General features: G+C 60.5%; 2 protein-coding genes, 1 long non-coding RNA gene and 1 pseudogene across 4 annotated transcripts in view; 3 read left to right on the top strand and 1 right to left on the bottom strand.

The window, feature by feature from the left end:
* LOC127474809 (uncharacterized) overlaps positions 1-14,220 on the top strand; it is a 1,721,191-nt pseudogene that overhangs the window by 1,210,537 nt on the left and 496,434 nt on the right.
* Positions 1-14,220, top strand: part of LOC127474877 (olfactory receptor 14J1-like) — an 81,317-nt gene that overhangs the window by 18,526 nt on the left and 48,571 nt on the right. The gene's annotated exons all lie outside the window — the stretch shown is intronic.
* Positions 1-14,220, bottom strand: part of LOC127474929 (maestro heat-like repeat family member 5) — an 86,153-nt gene that overhangs the window by 50,019 nt on the left and 21,914 nt on the right. The gene's annotated exons all lie outside the window — the stretch shown is intronic.
* Positions 6,974-8,771, top strand: LOC127474985 (uncharacterized). 2 transcript variants are annotated; one of them, XR_007906043.1, is made up of 3 exons: positions 6,974-7,044; positions 8,564-8,628; positions 8,741-8,771. It is a non-coding gene; the product is annotated as an uncharacterized LOC127474985 (long non-coding RNA). The 2 variants fall into 2 exon arrangements; XR_007906044.1 differs by lacking the exon at positions 8,564-8,628 and adding an exon at positions 7,294-7,358.

The following is a 14,220-nucleotide window of genomic DNA, read 5'->3' as shown; positions in this document are numbered from 1 at the left end:
CGAGAACTACAAGTCCCAGAGTGCACCGCGCAGGGCGGTGGGCGTGGCAGAAGGCGGGCGGACGGGGCAGTGGCCGCGCGCTGATTGGCTGCAGCGGGGTCTGTGCAGGCGGTGCGCGCGCAGAGCGCCGCGTTGGCTGCCGGGAAGTCACGATGGCGCTGGGGCCTTCCTTTGTCTGTGAGACCGGGCGGGAGCGGGTGAGAGCGGGGTCTGGGGATCCCCTCGGGGGCTGCGGGGAGCGCGGCTGTGGGTGGAAAGGCCGGAGGGCTCGGGAGGGTTTAGCGCGGGGGTTCGGGGGTTCCCGAGAGGCAGAGCGCGGGATTGCAACCCTGTCGGGGGCCGCGGGGCCCGGGAGGCCTCCCAAGAACCCGGATGTTGGATTCGGGTCCTGAGAAATTCCTTCGGAAAAAAAATTCAAAACCACCCAACCAAAGAAAGAACCCTGAAAAAAGGAAAAATGAGAAAAAGATGAAGGAAAAACTGCAAGGGTCAGGATGATTTTATTGCTTTGGTTCGGTTTTTCCTTGGTCTCTTCCTTCTCAGATTCTCTGCTCCCTTCCTTTACAGAAAGCTCTTCTGCTGTTCTGTGGTTTTGGGGTCCCTTAGGGGCTTTTCGGGGTCCCTGAGGCGGTTTTAAGGTATCTCTGGGGGAGGTTGATGTCGTGAGGGGACTTAGGGAGGAGGTCGAAGGCCCCTGAAGGGGTTTGGGAGTCCATGAGAGAGTTTTGGAGTCTCTGAGGGAACTGAGAAGTCCTGGAGGGCTTTGGGGGGGGGGTGTCTTTGAAGCAGTTTGGGGGGTTTCTCGGGGGATTTTGGGAGTCCAGAGGGTTTTGAGGGTCACAAAGAGTGTCTTGGGTACACTAGGGGGGTCTCAGGACTCACCTGCTCGTAGTGCTGCTACTCCTCTTTCCCCCCAGACATCATTAACCCCCTAAAATGTGCCCTAGCCCCCCTTTTCCCTTTAATCCCCTCCCCACACAGATCCCTTTGATCCCCCCAAGACCCCTTTTAACTCCCCCAAATACACCCAAAGCACCCCAAAATCCTCCAAATCCCCATCAATCCCCCCCCCCAGACCCCCCCAAATCTCCCCCAGCTCCCCCTCAAATCCATTCCAACCCCCCCCCAAAGAGGGATCACCTGGCACCCTGGGACAGGAACACAGTGGGCTGTACTGGGGGCACTGGGCTGTACTGGGAGGGCACTGGGAGGGGCTCAGGTGTCCCATGACAAGGTGGCCCAGCTCCAGGAGAGATCTGGGGAGCAGTGAGGAGGTACTGGTCTGTACTGGTCTGTCCTGGTCTGTACTGGTCTGTACTGGTTTGTACCCCCAATCCCCAAAGCCCCTCCCCAGCTCCCCCAGGACCCTCCCACACCCCAAAGCCCCCCGGGCCCCCCCAGACCCCTGACTTGGTCCTGCTGCCTCTTGAGCATCTGCAGCTGCTGCAGAACCAGGCATTTCATCAGCAAATGTGCAGGTGACCCCAAGCTGGGGGTGTGTTGATGTGCTGGAAGGCAGGAGGGCTCTGCAGAGGGACCTGGCCCAGCTGGATCCATGGGCTGATTGCAAGGGGATGAGGTTCCAGCAGGCCAAGGGCCGGGCCCTGCCCTTTGGCCACAAGAAGCCCCGTCAGCCCCCCGGGCTGGGGCCAGAGTGTCTGGAGAGCAGGCAGGCAGAAAGGGAGCTGGGAGTGGGGATGGACAGGAAGCTGAAGAGGAGGCAGAGCGTGGCCAGTGTAATGTTAGAAAAGCAGAAGAGGTTCTGGGATGGTTCTAGAAAGAGAAAGAAGCCCAGAGGCCAGTGCAAGCAGGCAGCCCTCAGCTTGCCCATGATGTCCCCTCCCTGCAGGTTCCTGTCCTTGAGCCCAGGCCCTGAGGTGAGGCTGAGAAGTGGCGCGGAGGTGAGCCCAGAGCTGTCCCTGAGGTGAGGCTGAGAATAAGTGTAAGGCAGAGGTGCTGCTGAGGAAGGAGAGCCCTGTGGTGGGGAAGAGGCGAAGGTGCCCATCCCCGAGCAGGTGCTGTGTCCATCCCCTGTGTGCCAGGTGAGCTGGGGCTTTGCTGCAGAGCTGCGGGCGCTGATTTGAGGGTCTCCAAGTGCTGAGATGGTGGGCACCCAGGAACACAAACTGTGCCTGGCCACGGAGCCTGCAAGGAGGAGCAGAGACAGCCCTGGCAGTGTGGGGGCCCAGGTTGTCCCTGTGCCTTCCCCTGCAGGCCCTGGCTGTCCCTGCTGGGCCCCTGTCCATCCCCATCAGGTCCCTGCCCGTCCCCCCGGGCTGAGCTCCCCCCAGGAAGTGCCGTGGAGCTGAAGCTGCTGCCATCCCCCCCTGCAGCCGCTGCCCCAGCCAAGGGAGCAGCAAAGGCAGGGCCAGGAGCAGAGGCAGCAGCAGGGGAGCCCTGGGGGCCCGGGAAGCTCTTGTGTGGGTCAGGAAAGAGGCGCTGGGCACGAGGCCGGGGCTGTGCTGAGCAGGCCCAGCCCTCACATCCCCCCAGCCAACACCTGTGGAGCTGTTTGGTTTCCTTGGGCACAGCCGGCACTTGTGGAGGGCAGAGCGGGGCGATGCTGGAGCTGGGGGACCCCCGGGAGCCTGGAGGGGGGAGAATGGAGAGGGACGAGCCCTGGGACCCCCTGGAGCCTGAAAGGGGGGATGGAGAAGGGGAAGCCTGGACAGTGGGGACCCCTGGGATCACTGGGACAATGAAGTGGAGAACCTGGAGAGGGGGAATGTTTAGGAACGTGGTACCCTGAAGGTGAGAGTCAGAGCAGAAGGAACCCTTAGGACCCCCAACACTCTCAGCATTCCTAAGTGGGACCCCCAACATCCCAGACACAGCAGACCCTCCAAACCCCACAGAGGAGAGACCAGAGAGGGGGAGTTCCTGCGAGAGTTTTTTGGGCTGAATGTTCATAGTTTGGAGTATTTTTTGGCTGAACCTTAGCATTTTACTTTTTGGATGGAGTTCATCTTGCTATTTCTGTGCGGTTTTTTTCCTGAATCTGGGTGGTTTGGGTTTTTCTGGGCTGAATCTTGGTGTTTGGGAGGTTTTTATGATCACAGGATGCCCGGTGAGTTCTAGAGATGGACTTGGGCAGGAGGAACCCCCAAGCCAACGTGCTCAGCCCTTGTTTTCCCCCCATCAGGATTTGTCCTTCCCAAAGCTTGGGCGGATGGAGGAGGAGGCTGCGAGGAAGAGGAAGATGCCTTGGGCCCCCCAGGCAGGTGAGGAGGAAGTCAGTGTCCCTTTGGGCGGGTGTTGTGCTGGCTCTGTCAGCCCAGCATGGCCCCGGCTGCAGGACAACCCCGCTGGCGCCGCCGTCCTGCCGGGGCCGGAGTTGGGGGGATGTCCTTGGCCTTCCCTGTGGGCCGGAGGCAAATCCCCTGCCTGTCCTTCTTGCTTCCTGCCCCAGGCCCCGAGCTGAGGACGGAGAGCGCGGAGGACAAATCCCCCCGTGAGACCCTGGTGGGAGAGGCCGTTTTGAAGGGCTCCCCGGCGCAGGAAGGCAGCGGGGAGGAAAAGGGCCGGAGATCCCCCCGCAGGAGGGGCTCCAAAGCCAGCCCAGGGTGCTCTGAGGAGGAAAGAGCCAGCCTGTGCCAGGAAGGCGGCCGGAGCTTGAGGGGGAGCTCTGAGCTGGTGGTCCCTGAGCAGCCTCCCAGCAGGGAGAAGCCCTTCAGATGCTTGGAATGTGGGAAGAGCTTCAGGAAGAGCGCCCACCTGATCCGGCACCAGCACATGCACACGGGGGAACGGCCCTACAAGTGTAGGGAATGTGGGAAAAGCTTCAGGGACAGCTCCAGCCTCCTCAGCCACCAGCGATCCACACTGGGGAACAGCCCTACAGGTGTGGAGAATGTGGGAAGAGCTTCAGGAAGAGCTTCCACCTGATCCGGCACAAGCACATCCACACTGGGGAACGTCCCTACACGTGTGGGGAATGTGGGAAGAGCTTCAGTGAAAGGTCCAACCTCCTCACCCACCAGCGCATCCACACTGGGGAACAGCCCTACAAGTGTTCAGAATGTGGGAAGAGCTTCAGTGACAACTCCAGCCTCCGCAAACACCAGCACATCCACACAGGGGAACGGCCCTACACATGTGGGGAATGTGGGAAAACCTTCAACCAGAGCTCCCACCTCCACACCCACCAGCGCATCCACACTGGGGAACGGTCCTACAAGTGCTTGGAATGTGGGAAGAGGTTTCAGACCAGCTCACATCTCCTCCTGCATGAGCGGACACACACGGATGAGAGGCCCTTCCGCTGCACCGACTGCGGGAAGGGCTTCAACCGCAACTCCACCCTTGTCACCCACCAGCGCATCCACACAGGAGAGAGGCCCTACAAGTGTGGGGAGTGTGGGAAGAGCTTCGCCCACAGCTCTGCCCTAATCAGTCACCAGCGCCTCCACACCGGGGAGAGGCCCTACAAATGCTTGAAATGTGGGAAGAGCTTCATTCAGAGCTCTAAGTTGACCAAACACCAACAGACCCACCAGTAAAGGGAAGCCCTGTGAGTGCCCCGACTGCGGGAAGAGCTTCGGCCGTAGGACTGACACACAAAAAAGGTTTCAAAAGGTCTTCAGGATTTTGAGTATCTGCACTCTAACATCAGTTTATTCTTTTGAATATGTGTAAGTTTAACCTCAGTTTAGTCTGAAAGCCAAATTCACCACTTCCCCATTCCCTGATAACCGTGGGCTGGTTCTGACAAGTGAGGCAGAAATTACCCACTGCCCAGCAAAAACCAGTGGGGCCAGCCAGTGGTCTCTGCCCTGGCAGCCCAGTTTCCCCAGTCTCATCTCAAAATGACCAGTTACACTGAAGCAAAGAGCACTGGAACCAGTGCAACAAGCCCCAGTTTGACTTTCACACCTGCCCACGTGTCCTGTTTTCTGCTGCTCTACAGACTTCCTTGTTTAAAATACAATGGAAAAATGAACAGTTTTTGGGGTTGTTTTGGTTTTGGGCTCGGGTGTTTTTTTTCCCCCCACTGTTCTCATTAACCTCATTTCAAATCTATTTCGGTGTTTGAAGATGAATTAAAATTTTGAATGATTTTTAATGCCAATTTTAACGGGGGTACTTTTGAATTAGATGATCAATGGAGCATAGAGGCGTGAGAATGGAATCATATTAGGATGTGAAACCAGCCAGAGTATGGTACAATGTAACTTCATGGCACAAGCGAATTGTAAGGTCCATTGTGCTTTTTAGCAAGTCAGCCTGATATCCCCTATTATCAGAGCTGAGTTCTTCCTTGGTTTTGCTACATATTGCAAGATAGAGACATCTACCCTTGAAACACAGTGGGAGAGGTCATCCATAGGGGTGAGAAAGATGATGGTGAGAGGAAGATTCTGTGGGCAGGGGTCGCTGGCCCCTTGCCCTACAGCAGGGCATGCACAGACTGTTGCTATCAGGTGATGAACAGGCGGGGTTTGGCTGCCACTCAGGCATCACCTTATACTGGGTACTGGCCCTACGTGGTGTAATGCAGAGCTGATAAAATGGGGTGTCAGGACTGCTGGGGTGAGCGATCCTCATCCTGCCATGGAGACTGTGTTGTTCCATGGGGACGCCCGCTAAGCACGGGCACCGACCAGCTGCTGCAGATCCTGGCAGCCCTGGCCTGTCTGTGTGGGTAAGCACAGTTTATTGACAGGAAGCAACTCAGAAAGCAAATGTTTTATATCTTTTTTTAATATCCTTGTAATTCTCTTTTTACTAGTTAATACTGTATTAAAAACCACTCATAGTATTGTTTTAATATCCTTTAAATGTTCCTTTAATTCCCTTATTACTAGTTAATACTATAATAAAAAGCATTCATAGTATTGTATGAATGCCAACTGATAAAGCAGTTATTTTGTATTCTTTTTTAGCTTTTGATTCTCTTTGCTAGTTTTTTATTCTCACTGCAGTAAAAGATGTTTTGTAGTGTTTGAATGTCTGTTGTACTTGTCTTTATTCCGGGCATGTATTCAAATGAACTAACACTCAGGGGCACAGCTCTTTGGGCAGGAGACGAGCAGCACCCTTGCCAGGACTCGGGGCAGTGGCAGGTCTCCTTGGGCCAGGACTTGCCAGAGCTGCTGATTTGGGTGCAGCCCTGGCCAAAGGGCTGCCAGCAGCATTGGTGCCCTTGCCCACACCTTCCTTCTCGGTGTCAGCCCCCCTGTTTAGGATGGCCACCAGCCAGCACTTCTCCCAAGGAGGCCGTGCCAGCTTGTGTGGAAGGCCCCGTGCCCTTCCTGCTGCGACTGAGTCGGCGGCCGAGGGGGCTCCTTGTGCTGCCGTGAGCAGGCACAGGAGGGGAGTGTTTGCTCATTTCTTGAGCTGTTCCTACAGTTCAGGTCCAGCCAGATTAGATACTTCAGAGAGCAGATTCCCTCCAAGGTGGGGCAGGTTGGCGGGGCTGGGGGAGGCCCCAGGCCACGTGGCACTGTGTCCCAGGGCCCTTTGTGACACGCTGGGCATGGCCGGTGGGATGGAAGGGGGCAGGGTGTCCAAGGGCCCTTTATGACCGGTGGTGACAGAGGTGCTGCTGGTGACACGGCCACAGTGTCAACAGTGCTCCTCGGAGCAGGCGACGGGACAGGACGGGACAGAACGGTGCTGTGCGGAGCCCCCGCGCAGCCAACTCGTGCCTTGCTGACCCGGAGCGTTTTGGAGGATTTTCTCACTTTCAGGTGACCTCGAGGCATTTCCACAGGATTTGGAGACCCGGAGTTTCTCCGAGGTGTCTCTAATCCCTGTGGCAGGTGCCCTTGGGACCCTTTTGCAGGACTTGGAGACCCGGAGCTTCTCCGAGGTGTCTCCAATCCCTGCGACAGGTGGCCTCAAGGCCATTCTGCAACTTAGGCCCGGAGTTTCTCCGAGGTTCTCTTTCTCTCTTGCAGGTGCCCTGGACACCAGACTGCGGCATGGCAGGGAGACGCTTCAGCCTGCTCAGGCTGTTCCGGAGGAAGAAGGAGGAGGAAAGCCCTGGAGCTGCTCCAGCACAGCAGCCTGAAGAGGTGCAGCAGGTGCAGCCCCCGCAGGAGGGTGAGTGCTGGAGCTGGGCCACAGGGCTGGTGGCTGCAGCTCCCTTGACCTCATCCTGTCCCATCCCATCTGGACATGCCCAGGGAAAGGGAGGGGGGCAGAGGGGCCGGGGCTGATCTCCTGGCAACCGTGCTCCATCCACTGGGCATCCCAGGGCTGGTCCTGCCTGCTCCTGGAGCCCAGGCCTGGGCTGTGTTCTCCGGCCTCTCCCGCACACCCTCAGCTCTGAGCGCGCTCGCTCTTTGCCAGATGCAGGCCAGGAGCGGACAGAAGAGCAGCTCCGTGCCCGTGGCCGCTTCCGCAGGGCAGCACAGGTACCTGCAGCCATCCCCGCCTGGGCTGGGCCTGCTCTCACTGCTCAGCCCAGCACCGCTGTCGCGGCCCTCCAGGGGACATCCCTCTCTTCCCTGCCCTTCTTTCTCCTGCAGACATTTATGAAATTCATGGGCAGTCGGCGTAGAAAGTCCAGGGTCACACCAGCTGATGTCGAGGCCCAGCCTGAAACCATCCCGACCCAGCTGACAAGGCCTGATGTCAGCACCGCGTCGACTGCTGTCCCAGCAAAGTGTGACACCACAACCAGTGATCACACAACCCACTGGGACACCACATCGAACGATGACATGTCACACTGTGACTCTGTGCTGCCTGGTCTCACGGAGGAGGCCGACGCCACAACGACAGAGGGTGTGACGAGCACTGACACCTCGCCTGTTCAGCGCCTGGCCGATACCCCCAGCCTGGACTTTCTTGAGGAGAGAGCTGTCTCTGCTGAAGTAAGCAGCCTGTGGCCCCCCAAGCTGGGTGCGCTGGGCCCCCTCAGCCTTTGAGGCTGGCACAGTGTGCTGGGAAGGGAAGCATTTCTCAGGGGAAGCTGGGCAAGTATCTAACTCTGGAAGCTCTCCACCTCTCCCCTGTGCATCCTCCAGACCAGACTGTGGGACCTGGGGACCTGGGGCTGCTCAAGGCATCTCCAGTCCCTGGGGCAGGTGCCCTCGAGGCCAGACAGAGGGACTGGATGAGGCGAGGCATTTCCCAGGCTTCTCTCTTGCAGCTGCCTTGAAGGCACGACTGCAGGACTTGAGGAGCCAAAGCTTTTCCATGGCATCTCTGCTGCAGGTAGCCATAAAGCTGGATGGAGACATGCAGCAGAGACCCCCCACAGTGCCCAAGCTGGCCTGGGTGAAGGAGGAGGAGAAGGAGGAAAGCCCTGGGGCTGCTCCAACACAGCAGCCTGAAGAGGTGCAGCAGGTGCAGCCCCCACTGGAGGGTGAGTGCTGGAGCTGGGCCACAGGGCTGGTGGCTGCAGCCCCCTTGGCCTCATCCTGTCCCATCCCATATGGACATGCCCAGGGAAAGGGAGGGGGGTAGAGGGGCCGGGGCTGATCTCCTGGCAGCCATGCTCCATCCACTGGGCATCCCGGGGCTGGCCCTGCCTGCTCCTGGAGCCCAGGCCTGGGCTGTGTTCTCCGGCCTCTCCCGCACACCCTCAGCTCTGAGCGCGCTCGCTCTTTGCCAGATGCAGGCCAGGAGCGGACAGAAGAGCAGCTCCGTGCCCGTGGCCGCTTCCGCAGGGCAGCACAGGTACCTGCAGCCATCCCCGCCTGGGCTGGGCCTGCTCTCACTGCTCAGCCCAGCACCGCTGTCGCGGCCCTCCAGGGGACATCCCTCTCTCTTCCTTGCCTTTCTCCTGTAGCTGGTTTGCAGATTCATCAGGTGCATTTGGCACGAAGAGGCCACTTTCATGGCCCATGGGGACACGGCAAACTTGGACCTCTTCAATACCCAGACCAGCGCTGCCCTGCTGGATTTGCTTGTGGAGAACGGTGTCTACAAAGCGAAGCAAGTAAGCAGCCTGTGGCCAGGGCTCCAGTCCCCCAGGGATGCTGTGGCCCCTCACATCAGCTGCTCTGGGTCCCCTCAGCCTTTGAGACCAGCAGAGTGTGGTGGCAAGGGGAGCACTTCTTGGGGGAAGCTGGGCAAGTTACTGGCTCTGGCAGCTCTCCAACTGTCCCCCATGTCCCCTCCAGGTGCCGGCCATAGTCAGGTGCATCCATCAGTGGCTCACGTCCAATGTGTCTGCTGAGCACAGGCTGGACAAGACTCTTGTCCTGCTGACCGAGGCACACCCCACGGATGTTGCAGTGACCCTGCTGCGCTCTGCCCCAGCCTGTGACAGGTATGGGGCCCACCTGCCTTGAGGGCTCACCTGCCTTTAGACCCCATCCCCCTGGACAGCCTGTCCCAAATGGTGTGCCAGAGACATGGAGACTTCCCGGACACTCCAGCTCCTCTCTTTGCCAGCTCTGGCATGTCAGCCTCCAATCCTGAGGCCAGCCTGCCTCCCTGCCCCACAAGGCACCGTGGCTCTGTCACCTGGGCCCCGCAGCTGCCCAGGCCACAGCGCTGTGTCCCAGACGCCCCTGAGCCAGAGTTGTGACTCCACAGAGCTGCTCGCACCATGTGGAAGACGCTCATCTCCTCCAGACGGACTAAGGAGCCGGTGCTGCAGATCCTCTTCTGTGTGCTGGAATACTGGCCAGCGCACAGGAGACGCACCTCTGATGGGGATGAGAGGGATGTCTTTGCCCTGGCTGTGAGTTTCTTGAGCTGGCCTCTGCTCGCCCCCAGGTTGCCTCTGGGACACCTTTCCATCCTCCCTCACCACTGCTTCTCCCTGCCCCAGGCACTGGGCTGCAAGCCTGGCTTAGGGGCAGGTTCAGGGACACCAGGCCGGGGGATCCCCCTGTGTCTCCTCTGGCCTGTCCCGGCCACACTTGGGCCCTGCCACATGGACATCTGGGCCCTGAGAGCTGTCTCTGGGTGCTTTGTCTTTGGCAGGCAACTGTGGCACTCTGGGAGATCATCCAGCTGTCCCACTCCTGGTGCCCAAGTGCAGTGAAGGACAATTTCCCCCGCCTCCTTCTGACTCTGCTCTTCCAAGTTTTCATCAGCACAGAGGAGATGTCAGAGGAGGTCAAGACCTTCTGGAGGCGATGCCGGGAGCAGCGCAGCCTTCCCCCCAACCCCAACAGGTGCTCCATCCCAGTCCCCTCTCCCTGCCACGCCCTCGGGGCTGGGGCCAGGGCTCTGTGCCTGACCTGGGCTGTGCTCTGCACACAGGTTTGCAGTGCAGACCGTTAAAGCCCTGCTGCGCCAGCTGCTGGATGAGGACGTGTTGATGGCGATCGGTCGCAAGTGTGGCTGGGACATGCTCCTCAAGGCTGACACCCACCACTATGCAGTGGGTCTGCTGGCCAGGTGAGAGCCCTTTCTCCCCACTGCCCCTGTCATTTCTGCCCTGTGCACAGGCCACCCCACACAGTGCCCTTGTGCTGGGCCAGAGGGCCTTGGCAGCCAGGGATGGCTGAGCAGAGTGGAAAAGGCGGAGAGGGGTGGCTGCACAGGAGGAGCCACCTCCCAAAGTGCCCACATGCTCTCCTGGGCTGGTGGCCAAAGACCAGGCCTGTGTGAGTCAGTCCCAGGAGAGCTTTGCCCACCTGGCTCAGGGTCTCTGGTACCTTTATTCCCCCTTGCAGGGAGTTGTGCCGTTTCTCCCGCTCCTTCTGCCGCAGCATCGCCGTCAGCCTGCTCCCGCGGCTCAGCAGGGGAGAGCCCCTGTGGGAACTGCCTGCCCTGGCATTCCTGGTGGAGGTGAGCCTGATGGCGAGCGCTGCCTGGCCCAGCTGCCTCCCCCTCTCTGCCCTCTCACAGCCGCAGCCGCCCGGGACGGTGCCTGCACCCTGTGCTGCTGCCTGGGCCCAGCCCCGGGCGGGTCTGGGCTCCTGCCGGCCGGGCACCCCGTCACTGCTCCCTGCCTTTCAGGTCCTGCACTGCCTGAACCCCAGACAATGTGGGCCCAGCGTCCTGCAGATCATTTCCAGGCACCTGCGCAGGCAGTGCCTGGAGAGGCGTCGCCTGGCGCTCCGAGGCCTGCTGGTGCTCAGCAAGGCTCCCGCAATGGTGAGCAGGGGGCAGGGGCTGAAGCCGGGCCGGCAGCGTGAGGCTGTGCAAGGCAGTAGCTTGGCCTTGGCTGGACTCTGGCAGCTGTGGCAGCTGCTCCCAGCTCTCCTCCTCCCCGTTCAGCTGCCCGACTCCTTTGGGACGCACCTTTGGCCTCTGGGCCCCGCGGCAGCAGCGTGGGGCTGCACCACAGCATTGTGTTCCACACAGGCTAAGAGCATTCGGAGCCTGAATGAAAACCTCCTGGAGCTACTGCAGGATGCAGACACAGACACAGTTCAGATGACTCTCTCTGTGTTCATCAATGTGCTGGGCTTGAAAGTCATCGAAATATCCAGCCCAATAGCCCTGAAGTTGCTTGAGGTGCTGCGGCCACTCTTTGACAACGTAAGGCTCTGTGCCCCTCATCGTGGGCACTGGGTGCTGCCAGGAAACTTTGGGCCCAGTGTCTTTTCAGGCCTGTGCCCCGGTGGGCCTGGAGAAGCCAGTGCTGAGGTCTTTTCCTCTTCCTTTGCACCAGGAGCACAGCCAGCTGCAGCAGCTCTCCATGCTCCTCTTCCGGGAGCTGATGGAGGCGACAGAGAGGAGCAAGAGCCTGAAGCCACACGTGTACCTGAGTCTAGTGCCATTCTACTTCAACTGGCACGATGAGAACCAGCGTGTGGCAGAGGTGAGGACTCGTGGGCTCCGGTGCCCCCATGGCAGGAGGCTGCTGTGCCTCCTGCCCTGGCCCATGGTCGCCTGTAGCCTCCTCCTGGCCTTGGCGCAGGGATGCGGGTGCTGTGCCCTGGGCTGCGGTGCCATGGCGCGCTCTCTGTTGCTGTGCAGGCCTCTCGGAGAGCACTGTTTGGTGCAGCCAAGTTCCTGAAGTGGAGGGATCTTGAGAACTTGGTGACCATGGAGCAGCCATGGAGGTTTCCCGAGTGCCTGGTAAGGACGGCCCCAAAGCCCCAGCCCCTGGCTCCCCTGGAGCACCCAGCCCTCTGCTCCCCCCAAACCCGGCCCCAGCGGCTGCTGACCAGGCCTCAGGGCTCTGCGGGCAGGGGAGCCCCGAGCTGGGGGCAGGGAGTGCCCGGCCAAGGGGCAGAGCCTGAGCCGAGCCTTCCCTCCGTGCCCTGGCGCTCTTTGCAGCTGGAAAAGGACAGGAGCCGAGTGGGTCAGTACGTGCGCCAGGCCCTGCCGTTCCTGGAGAGCCCAGAGGAGCCCCTGCGAAAGCTGGCCATCAAGTTTCTGGGTGAGCCACAAGGCCGGGGTCCCTCCCCGCCCCGCTGCAGCTCGGCCCCAGCCCCGGCTGCTGCAGCGGCAGCAGGATGCGGCCCAGGGCATGTGGAGCCCCGAGTGGCCTGGTGCCTGCTGCCACCCTGTGCCAGCCCAGCCCTGGGGCGTCCCCATGCGGGAAGGCCCCGGGCTCAGCCCTGCCAGGGCAGGAGGCCGTGTGGCCGGGATGGCAGCACCGCTGCGGGGGACCTGTGCCTCTGGGGCCTGACAGGCTCTGTGTTCCCAGGGATCGCCGCCAGGTCCATGAAGCAGGAGCAGCCAGAGCTGCAGCTCATCTGCCAGGGTGAGCGAGGGCACCTTCCAGCTGATCCCCTTGGGCCCTGCTCCCTCCTGGCCATGGCAAGAGCTGGCTGGAATGGCCCTGGCAGGAGGGACTCCTCACGTCCCCACACCCCTGGCCTCTCACCTTGGCTCTCTTCCTTTCTCTTCCAGCCCTTCAAGGCATCACTGATGACAGCCCTGCCGTCTCAGACCTGGCCCTTCAAACGCTCCACATTATCAGAGCTGTACGGAGAACTTCATTCTTCCCATTCTGGTAGTCTCCGTTGCTGCCTCTTCCAGCCTGTAGAGACATGACAGAAGACATCAGACTCGCCATGGCAGGCCTGGCAATTCAACACTGCTACGTGCTGAGAGCTGTACAGATGGCTCCCTACTGCAGATTCCAGCAGCTCCAAGACTGGCTGTGCAGGCCATGTCAGACCCGGCCTTTTCCACAGGGCAGTGTCTGCCTGTGCTGCTGCAGCTCTGTGGGGAACTGATGCAGGAAGCTCCATCTCCTGGGGCCACCTGAGCCTGTGGGGAAGATGCCTCTTCCCTGCAAGCACCTCCTTTGAGCCCAGCATGGGAATATTACATCCATGTTATCACACACAGAAGCCCAGGAGGTTTTTTTGGTGCCCAGTGTGCACAGGGCCTTGGGGAAGAGGAGAAAAGGGCTCCCCGTGCTCAGCAACACTTGCCCCGCTGTGCAGCGTGCCAGCAAAAGACCAGCAGGGGAGGGGGCGCTGGGAGGCCAGGAAGGGGTGAGGTGCTGTGGAGGCCCTGATGGGACAAGGGAGCGGGAAGCCTTGAGGGGAATCTGTGAGGGGGTGGGTGGCAGAAGGCTGCAAGGGGACAGACTAGGAGCAGGCCCCAAGGGGCAGGGTGGAGGGAAAAGCCCCCAGGACTTGGGGGGCAGAGGCCATAAGCAGCCCCCAGGCAGCCACCTCCTTCCCTGCCAGTCGGCTGCTCTGGTGCTTTCCCAAGGCCTCTCCCAGCCTTGTGGCATAAGCCCTGGAGGCCAGGCCTCAGCAGCAGGGTGGGCACATCCCCAAGGTGGCCAGGCTGGCCTGGCTGGGGACAAGGAGGGCAAGGGGTCCCTGCCGGGGCACGTCTGCCGGGTGCTGCCAGCGAGGGGCAGTGGCACAGGCAGGGCTGGTGGCCAACCTGGGCCCCCACGGCTGCCCAGGCCAAGGGGCTGTGGCCAACACCCCCCTGAGCCAGAGCTCTGGGCCCACAGAGCTGCTGCCACCACGGGCAGGGCGCTGAGCTCCTCGGGCAGGCCTGTGCACTCGCTGCTGCCCAAGCGGCTCCGCCACACAGACAACAGCACCAGAGGCTGCCTAGGAGCAGCAGCACCCACAACGCCTGGGCCTCCTCACCCAGGCACCCACACCCGCCAGGACACCAAAAATGGGCAGACTGTGGGCACAATTGCACCCGCTTTGGCAAAAGGCTTCAGGGTAAGTGACCACCACAGCTTTTCAGTGACTCCTCAGCCTCACAGCAACCCTTGGCAGCTTCAGCTGCAGCCTGACATCCTGACTGACTTCAGTGGCCCTGCTTGAGGCTGGACACACCTTCCACACTCAGGTGTCCCCAGCCAGCTCCACTGGTGCCATCCTCAGAGACTCTGCTGGGACACCAGCCTCGGGCTGCAGCTGCTCAACCTCT

Source organism: Manacus candei, unplaced genomic scaffold, assembly GCF_025592945.1.
Source record: "Manacus candei isolate 608988 ecotype Guabito, Panama unplaced genomic scaffold, ASM2559294v1 h1tg000045l, whole genome shotgun sequence".
NCBI lineage: Eukaryota > Metazoa > Chordata > Aves > Passeriformes > Pipridae > Manacus > Manacus candei.
Note: the sequence above shows the minus strand (reverse complement) of the source record. Positions and strands in the feature narration are given on the sequence as shown.